Genomic DNA, 12132 nt, shown 5'->3' with positions numbered 1-12132 from the left:
AACACTTAGCTAACGTTACCAACATGTGGCTAACATTACTAACACGTAGCTAACGTTACCAACACATGGCTAACGTTACCAAAATGTGGCTAACATTACCAACACGTAGCTAACATTACCAACACGTAGCTAATGATACCAACACGTAGCTAATGATACCAACACAAAGCTAATGTTACCAACACGTAGCTAACATTACCAACGCGTAGCTAAAGATACCAACACGTAGCTAACATTACCAACATGTAGCTAACGATACCAACACGTGGGTAACATTACCAACATGTGGCTAACATTACCAACACGTGGGTAACATTACTAACACGTAGCTAACGTTACCAACACATGGCTAACCTTACCAAAACGTGGCTAACATTACCAACACATAGCTAACGTTACCAACATGTGGCTAACATTACTAACACGTAGCTAACGTTACCAACACATGGCTAACGTTACCAAAATGTGGCTAACATTACCAACACGTAGCTAACATTACCAACACGTAGCTAATGATACCAACACGTAGCTAATGATAACAACACGTAGATAATGTTACCAACACGTAGCTAACATTACCAACGCGTAGCTAATGATACCAACACGTAGCTAACATTACCAACACGTACCTAACGATACCAACACGTGGCTAATGTTACCAACATGTAGCTACGTTACCAACACGTGGCTAACGTTACCAACATGTAGCTAACGTTACCAAAATGTACCTAACGATACCAACACGTGGCTAACGTTACCAACACGTAGCTAACATGGCCAACATGTAGCTAACATTTCCAACACGTGGGTAACGTTACCAGCACGTGGCTAAAATTACCAACACGTAGCTAACGTTACCAACACATAGCTAACGTTACCAACACGTGGGGAACATTACCAACACTTAGCTAACGTTACCAACATGTGGCTAACATTACTAACACGTAGCTAACGTTACCAACACATGGCTAACGTTACCAAAACGTGGCTAACATTACCAATACGTAGCTAACATTACCAACACGTACCTAACGATACCAACACCTGGCTAACGTTACCAACATGTAGCTAACGTTACCAACACGTGGGTAACATTACCAACACATAGCTAACGTTACCAACATGTGGCTAACATTACTAACACGTAGCTAACGTTACCAACACATGGCTAACGTTACCAAAATGTGGCTAACATTACCAACACGTAGCTAACATTACCAACACGTACCTAACGATACCAACACGTGGCTAACGTTACCAACATGTAGCTAACATTACCAACACATAGCTAACGTTACCAACATGTGGCTAACATTACTAACACGTAGCTAACGTTACCAACACATGGCTAACGTTACCAAAATGTGGCTAACATTACCAACACGTAGCTAACATTACCAACACGTAGCTAATGATACCAACACGTAGCTAATGATACCAACACGTAGCTAATGTTACCAACACGTAGCTAACATTACCAACGCGTAGCTAATGATACCAACACGTAGCTAACATTACCAACATGTAGCTAACGTTACCAACACGTGGGTAACATTACCAACATGTGGCTAACATTACCAACACGTGGGTAACATTACTAACACGTAGCTAACGTTACCAACACATGGCTAACCTTACCAAAACGTGGCTAACATTACCAACACGTAGCTAACATTACCAACACGTACCTAACAATACCAACACGTGGCTAACGTTACCAACATGTAGCTAACGTTACCAACACGTGGGTAACATTACCAACACATAGCTAACGTTACCAACATGTGGCTAACATTACTAACACGTAGCTAACGTTACCAACACATGGCTAACGTTACCAAAATGTGGCTAACATTACCAACACGTAGCTAACATTACCAACACGTAGCTAATGATACCAACACGTAGCTAATGATACCAACACGTAGCTAATGTTACCAACACGTAGCTAACATTACCAACGCGTAGCTAATGATACCAACACGTAGCTAACATTACCAACATGTAGCTAACGTTACCAACACGTGGGTAACATTACCAACATGTGGCTAACATTACCAACACGTGGGTAACATTACTAACACGTAGCTAACGTTACCAACACATGGCTAACCTTACCAAAACGTGGCTAACATTACCAACACGTAGCTAACATTACCAACACGTACCTAACGATACCAAGACGTGGCTAACGTTACCAACATGTAGCTAACGTTACCAACACATGGCTAACCTTACCAAAATGTGGCTAACATTACCAACACGTAGCTAACATTACCAACACGTAGCTAATGATACCAACACGTAGCTAACATTACCAACATGTAGCTAACGTTACCAACACGTGGGTAACATTACCAACATGTGGCTAACATTACCAACACGTAGGTAACGTTACCAACACTTAGCTAACGTAACGTTAACGTTAGCTACTAATAGGTGGCTAACATTACCAATACATGTCTAACATTACTAACACGTAGCTAACGTTACCAACACATGGCTAACGTTACCAAAATGTGGCTAACATTACCAACACGTAGCTAACATTACCAACACTTAGCTAACGTTACCAACATGTGGCTAACATTACTAACACGTAGCTAACGTTACCAACACATGGCTAACGTTACCAAAATGTGGCTAACATTACCAACACGTAGCTAACATTACCAACACGTAGCTAATGATACCAACACGTAGCTAATGATACCAACACAAAGCTAATGTTACCAACACGTAGCTAACATTACCAACGCGTAGCTAAAGATACCAACACGTAGCTAACATTACCAACATGTAGCTAACGATACCAACACGTGGGTAACATTACCAACATGTGGCTAACATTACCAACACGTGGGTAACATTACTAACACGTAGCTAACGTTACCAACACATGGCTAACCTTACCAAAACGTGGCTAACATTACCAACACATAGCTAACGTTACCAACATGTGGCTAACATTACTAACACGTAGCTAACGTTACCAACACATGGCTAACGTTACCAAAATGTGGCTAACATTACCAACACGTAGCTAACATTACCAACACGTAGCTAATGATACCAACACGTAGCTAATGATAACAACACGTAGATAATGTTACCAACACGTAGCTAACATTACCAACGCGTAGCTAATGATACCAACACGTAGCTAACATTACCAACACGTACCTAACGATACCAACACGTGGCTAATGTTACCAACATGTAGCTACGTTACCAACACGTGGCTAACGTTACCAACATGTAGCTAACGTTACCAAAATGTACCTAACGATACCAACACGTGGCTAACGTTACCAACACGTAGCTAACATGGCCAACATGTAGCTAACATTTCCAACACGTGGGTAACGTTACCAGCACGTGGCTAAAATTACCAACACGTAGCTAACGTTACCAACACATAGCTAACGTTACCAACACGTGGGGAACATTACCAACACTTAGCTAACGTTACCAACATGTGGCTAACATTACTAACACGTAGCTAACGTTACCAACACATGGCTAACGTTACCAAAACGTGGCTAACATTACCAACACGTAGCTAACATTACCAACACGTACCTAACGATACCAACACCTGGCTAACGTTACCAACATGTAGCTAACGTTACCAACACGTGGGTAACATTACCAACACATAGCTAACGTTACCAACATGTGGCTAACATTACTAACACGTAGCTAACGTTACCAACACATGGCTAACGTTACCAAAATGTGGCTAACATTACCAACACGTAGCTAACATTACCAACACGTACCTAACGATACCAACACGTGGCTAACGTTACCAACATGTAGCTAACATTACCAACACATAGCTAACGTTACCAACATGTGGCTAACATTACTAACACGTAGCTAACGTTACCAACACATGGCTAACGTTACCAAAATGTGGCTAACATTACCAACACGTAGCTAACATTACCAACACGTAGCTAATGATACCAACACGTAGCTAATGATACCAACACGTAGCTAATGTTACCAACACGTAGCTAACATTACCAACGCGTAGCTAATGATACCAACACGTAGCTAACATTACCAACATGTAGCTAACGTTACCAACACGTGGGTAACATTACCAACATGTGGCTAACATTACCAACACGTGGGTAACATTACTAACACGTAGCTAACGTTACCAACACATGGCTAACCTTACCAAAACGTGGCTAACATTACCAACACGTAGCTAACATTACCAACACGTACCTAACAATACCAACACGTGGCTAACGTTACCAACATGTAGCTAACGTTACCAACACGTGGGTAACATTACCAACACATAGCTAACGTTACCAACATGTGGCTAACATTACTAACACGTAGCTAACGTTACCAACACATGGCTAACGTTACCAAAATGTGGCTAACATTACCAACACGTAGCTAACATTACCAACACGTAGCTAATGATACCAACACGTAGCTAATGATACCAACACGTAGCTAATGTTACCAACACGTAGCTAACATTACCAACGCGTAGCTAATGATACCAACACGTAGCTAACATTACCAACATGTAGCTAACGTTACCAACACGTGGGTAACATTACCAACATGTGGCTAACATTACCAACACGTGGGTAACATTACTAACACGTAGCTAACGTTACCAACACATGGCTAACCTTACCAAAACGTGGCTAACATTACCAACACGTAGCTAACATTACCAACACGTACCTAACGATACCAAGACGTGGCTAACGTTACCAACATGTAGCTAACGTTACCAACACGTGGGTAACATTACCAACACATAGCTAACGTTACCAACATGTGGCTAACATTACTAACACGTAGCTAACGTTACCAACACATGGCTAACGTTACCAAAATGTGGCTAACATTACCAACACGTAGCTAACATTACCAACACGTAGCTAATGATACCAACACGTAGCTAATGATACCAACACGTAGCTAATGTTACCAACACGTAGCTAACATTACCAACGCGTAGCTAATGATACCAACACGTAGCTAACATTACCAACATGTAGCTAACGTTACCAACACGTGGGTAACATTACCAACATGTGGCTAACATTACCAACATGTGGCTAACATTACCAACACGTGGGTAACATTACTAACACGTAGCTAACGTTACCAACACATGGCTAACCTTACCAAAATGTGGCTAACATTACCAACACGTAGCTAACATTACCAACACGTAGCTAATGATACCAACACGTAGCTAACATTACCAACATGTAGCTAACGTTACCAACACGTGGGTAACATTACCAACATGTGGCTAACATTACCAACACGTAGGTAACGTTACCAACACTTAGCTAACGTAACGTTAACGTTAGCTACTAATAGGTGGCTAACATTACCAATACATGTCTAACATTACTAACACGTAGCTAACGTTACCAACACATGGCTAACGTTACCAAAATGTGGCTAACATTACCAACACGTAGCTAACATTACCAACACTTAGCTAACGTTACCAACATGTGGCTAACATTACTAACACGTAGCTAACGTTACCAACACATGGCTAACGTTACCAAAATGTGGCTAACATTACCAACACGTAGCTAACATTACCAACACGTAGCTAATGATACCAACACGTAGCTAATGATACCAACACAAAGCTAATGTTACCAACACGTAGCTAACATTACCAACGCGTAGCTAATGATACCAACACGTAGCTAACATTACCAACATGTAGCTAACGATACCAACACGTGGGTAACATTACCAACATGTGGCTAACATTACCAACACGTGGGTAACATTACTAACACGTAGCTAACGTTACCAACACATGGCTAACCTTACCAAAACGTGGCTAACATTACCAACACATAGCTAACGTTACCAACATGTGGCTAACATTACTAACACGTAGCTAACGTTACCAACACATGGCTAACGTTACCAAAATGTGGCTAACATTACCAACACGTAGCTAACATTACCAACACGTAGCTAATGATACCAACACGTAGCTAATGATAACAACACGTAGATAATGTTACCAACACGTAGCTAACATTACCAACGCGTAGCTAATGATACCAACACGTAGCTAACATTACCAACATGTAGCTAACGTTACCAACACGTGGGTAACATTACCAACATGTGGCTAACATTACCAACACGTGGGTAACATTACTAACACGTAGCTAACGTTACCAACACATGGCTAACCTTACCAAAATGTGGCTAACATTACCAACACGTAGCTAACATTACCAACACGTAGCTAATGATACCAACATGTGGCTAACATTACCAACATGTAGCTACGTTACCAACACGTGGGTAACGTTACCAGCACGTGGCTAAAATTACCAACACGTAGCTAACGTTACCAACACATAGCTAACGTTACCAACACGTGGGGAACATTACCAACACTTAGCTAACGTTACCAACATGTGGCTAACATTACTAACACGTAGCTAACGTTACCAACACATGGCTAACGTTACCAAAACGTGGCTAACATTACCAACACGTAGCTAACATTACCAACACGTACCTAACGATACCAACACGTGGCTAACGTTACCAACATGTAGCTAACATTACCAACACATAGCTAACGTTACCAACATGTGGCTAACATTACTAACACGTAGCTAACGTTACCAACACATGGCTAACGTTACCAAAATGTGGCTAACATTACCAACACGTAGCTAACATTACCAACACGTAGCTAATGATACCAACACGTAGCTAATATTACCAACACGTAGCTAATGTTACCAACACGTAGCTAACATTACCAACGCGTAGCTAATGATACCAACACGTAGCTAACATTACCAACATGTAGCTAACGTTACCAACACGTGGGTAACATTACCAACATGTGGCTAACATTACCAACATGTGGCTAACATTACCAACACGTGGGTAACATTACTAACACGTAGCTAACGTTACCAACACATGGCTAACCTTACCAAAATGTGGCTAACATTACCAACACGTAGCTAACATTACCAACACGTAGCTAATGATACCAACACGTAGCTAACATTACCAACATGTAGCTAACGTTACCAACACGTGGGTAACATTACCAACATGTGGCTAACATTACCAACACGTAGGTAACGTTACCAACACTTAGCTAACGTAACGTTAACGTTAGCTACTAATAGGTGGCTAACATTACCAATACATGTCTAACATTACTAACACGTAGCTAACGTTACCAACACATGGCTAACGTTACCAAAATGTGGCTAACATTACCAACACGTAGCTAACATTACCAACACTTAGCTAACGTTACCAACATGTGGCTAACATTACTAACACGTAGCTAACGTTACCAACACATGGCTAACGTTACCAAAATGTGGCTAACATTACCAACACGTAGCTAACATTACCAACACGTAGCTAATGATACCAACACGTAGCTAATGATACCAACACAAAGCTAATGTTACCAACACGTAGCTAACATTACCAACGCGTAGCTAAAGATACCAACACGTAGCTAACATTACCAACATGTAGCTAACGATACCAACACGTGGGTAACATTACCAACATGTGGCTAACATTACCAACACGTGGGTAACATTACTAACACGTAGCTAACGTTACCAACACATGGCTAACCTTACCAAAACGTGGCTAACATTACCAACACATAGCTAACGTTACCAACATGTGGCTAACATTACTAACACGTAGCTAACGTTACCAACACATGGCTAACGTTACCAAAATGTGGCTAACATTACCAACACGTAGCTAACATTACCAACACGTAGCTAATGATACCAACACGTAGCTAATGATAACAACACGTAGATAATGTTACCAACACGTAGCTAACATTACCAACGCGTAGCTAATGATACCAACACGTAGCTAACATTACCAACACGTACCTAACGATACCAACACGTGGCTAATGTTACCAACATGTAGCTACGTTACCAACACGTGGCTAACGTTACCAACATGTAGCTAACGTTACCAAAATGTACCTAACGATACCAACACGTGGCTAACGTTACCAACACGTAGCTAACATGGCCAACATGTAGCTAACATTTCCAACACGTGGGTAACGTTACCAGCACGTGGCTAAAATTACCAACACGTAGCTAACGTTACCAACACATAGCTAACGTTACCAACACGTGGGGAACATTACCAACACTTAGCTAACGTTACCAACATGTGGCTAACATTACTAACACGTAGCTAACGTTACCAACACATGGCTAACGTTACCAAAACGTGGCTAACATTACCAATACGTAGCTAACATTACCAACACGTACCTAACGATACCAACACCTGGCTAACGTTACCAACATGTAGCTAACGTTACCAACACGTGGGTAACATTACCAACACATAGCTAACGTTACCAACATGTGGCTAACATTACTAACACGTAGCTAACGTTACCAACACATGGCTAACGTTACCAAAATGTGGCTAACATTACCAACACGTAGCTAACATTACCAACACGTACCTAACGATACCAACACGTGGCTAACGTTACCAACATGTAGCTAACATTACCAACACATAGCTAACGTTACCAACATGTGGCTAACATTACTAACACGTAGCTAACGTTACCAACACATGGCTAACGTTACCAAAATGTGGCTAACATTACCAACACGTAGCTAACATTACCAACACGTAGCTAATGATACCAACACGTAGCTAATGATACCAACACGTAGCTAATGTTACCAACACGTAGCTAACATTACCAACGCGTAGCTAATGATACCAACACGTAGCTAACATTACCAACATGTAGCTAACGTTACCAACACGTGGGTAACATTACCAACATGTGGCTAACATTACCAACACGTGGGTAACATTACTAACACGTAGCTAACGTTACCAACACATGGCTAACCTTACCAAAACGTGGCTAACATTACCAACACGTAGCTAACATTACCAACACGTACCTAACAATACCAACACGTGGCTAACGTTACCAACATGTAGCTAACGTTACCAACACGTGGGTAACATTACCAACACATAGCTAACGTTACCAACATGTGGCTAACATTACTAACACGTAGCTAACGTTACCAACACATGGCTAACGTTACCAAAATGTGGCTAACATTACCAACACGTAGCTAACATTACCAACACGTAGCTAATGATACCAACACGTAGCTAATGATACCAACACGTAGCTAATGTTACCAACACGTAGCTAACATTACCAACGCGTAGCTAATGATACCAACACGTAGCTAACATTACCAACATGTAGCTAACGTTACCAACACGTGGGTAACATTACCAACATGTGGCTAACATTACCAACACGTGGGTAACATTACTAACACGTAGCTAACGTTACCAACACATGGCTAACCTTACCAAAACGTGGCTAACATTACCAACACGTAGCTAACATTACCAACACGTACCTAACGATACCAAGACGTGGCTAACGTTACCAACATGTAGCTAACGTTACCAACACGTGGGTAACATTACCAACACATAGCTAACGTTACCAACATGTGGCTAACATTACTAACACGTAGCTAACGTTACCAACACATGGCTAACGTTACCAAAATGTGGCTAACATTACCAACACGTAGCTAACATTACCAACACGTAGCTAATGATACCAACACGTAGCTAATGATACCAACACGTAGCTAATGTTACCAACACGTAGCTAACATTACCAACGCGTAGCTAATGATACCAACACGTAGCTAACATTACCAACATGTAGCTAACGTTACCAACACGTGGGTAACATTACCAACATGTGGCTAACATTACCAACATGTGGCTAACATTACCAACACGTGGGTAACATTACTAACACGTAGCTAACGTTACCAACACATGGCTAACCTTACCAAAATGTGGCTAACATTACCAACACGTAGCTAACATTACCAACACGTAGCTAATGATACCAACACGTAGCTAACATTACCAACATGTAGCTAACGTTACCAACACGTGGGTAACATTACCAACATGTGGCTAACATTACCAACACGTAGGTAACGTTACCAACACTTAGCTAACGTAACGTTAACGTTAGCTACTAATAGGTGGCTAACATTACCAATACATGTCTAACATTACTAACACGTAGCTAACGTTACCAACACATGGCTAACGTTACCAAAATGTGGCTAACATTACCAACACGTAGCTAACATTACCAACACTTAGCTAACGTTACCAACATGTGGCTAACATTACTAACACGTAGCTAACGTTACCAACACATGGCTAACGTTACCAAAATGTGGCTAACATTACCAACACGTAGCTAACATTACCAACACGTAGCTAATGATACCAACACGTAGCTAATGATACCAACACAAAGCTAATGTTACCAACACGTAGCTAACATTACCAACGCGTAGCTAATGATACCAACACGTAGCTAACATTACCAACATGTAGCTAACGATACCAACACGTGGGTAACATTACCAACATGTGGCTAACATTACCAACACGTGGGTAACATTACTAACACGTAGCTAACGTTACCAACACATGGCTAACCTTACCAAAACGTGGCTAACATTACCAACACATAGCTAACGTTACCAACATGTGGCTAACATTACTAACACGTAGCTAACGTTACCAACACATGGCTAACGTTACCAAAATGTGGCTAACATTACCAACACGTAGCTAACATTACCAACACGTAGCTAATGATACCAACACGTAGCTAATGATAACAACACGTAGATAATGTTACCAACACGTAGCTAACATTACCAACGCGTAGCTAATGATACCAACACGTAGCTAACATTACCAACATGTAGCTAACGTTACCAACACGTGGGTAACATTACCAACATGTGGCTAACATTACCAACACGTGGGTAACATTACTAACACGTAGCTAACGTTACCAACACATGGCTAACCTTACCAAAATGTGGCTAACATTACCAACACGTAGCTAACATTACCAACACGTAGCTAATGATACCAACATGTGGCTAACATTACCAACATGTAGCTACGTTACCAACACGTGGGTAACGTTACCAGCACGTGGCTAAAATTACCAACACGTAGCTAACGTTACCAACACATAGCTAACGTTACCAACACGTGGGGAACATTACCAACACTTAGCTAACGTTACCAACATGTGGCTAACATTACTAACACGTAGCTAACGTTACCAACACATGGCTAACGTTACCAAAACGTGGCTAACATTACCAACACGTAGCTAACATTACCAACACGTACCTAACGATACCAACACGTGGCTAACGTTACCAACATGTAGCTAACATTACCAACACATAGCTAACGTTACCAACATGTGGCTAACATTACTAACACGTAGCTAACGTTACCAACACATGGCTAACGTTACCAAAATGTGGCTAACATTACCAACACGTAGCTAACATTACCAACACGTAGCTAATGATACCAACACGTAGCTAATATTACCAACACGTAGCTAATGTTACCAACACGTAGCTAACATTACCAACGCGTAGCTAATGATACCAACACGTAGCTAACATTACCAACATGTAGCTAACGTTACCAACACGTGGGTAACATTACCAACATGTGGCTAACATTACCAACACGTGGGTAACATTACTAACACGTAGCTAACGTTACCAACACATGGCTAACCTTACCAAAATGTGGCTAACATTACCAACACGTAGCTATCATTACCAACATGTAGCTAATGATACCAACATGTGGCTAACATTACCAACATGTAGCTACGTTACCAACACGTGGGTAACGTTACCAGCACGTGGCTAAAATTACCAACACGTAGCTAACGTTACCAACACGTGGGGAACATTACCAACACTTAGCTAACGTTACCAACATGTGGCTAACATTACTAACACGTAGCTAACGTTACCAACACGTGGGGAACATTACCAACACTTAGCTAACGTTACCAACATGTGGCTAACATTACTAACACGTAGCTAACGTTACCAACACATGGCTAACGTTACCAAAACGTGGCTAACATTACCAACTTGTAGCTAACATTACCAACACGTACCTAACGATACCAACACGTGGCTAACGTTA

Source organism: Pungitius pungitius, chromosome 19 (assembly GCF_949316345.1).
Source record: "Pungitius pungitius chromosome 19, fPunPun2.1, whole genome shotgun sequence".
NCBI lineage: Eukaryota > Metazoa > Chordata > Actinopteri > Perciformes > Gasterosteidae > Pungitius > Pungitius pungitius.
The sequence above is the reverse complement of the archived record's forward strand: the minus strand, read 5'-3'. Positions refer to the sequence as shown.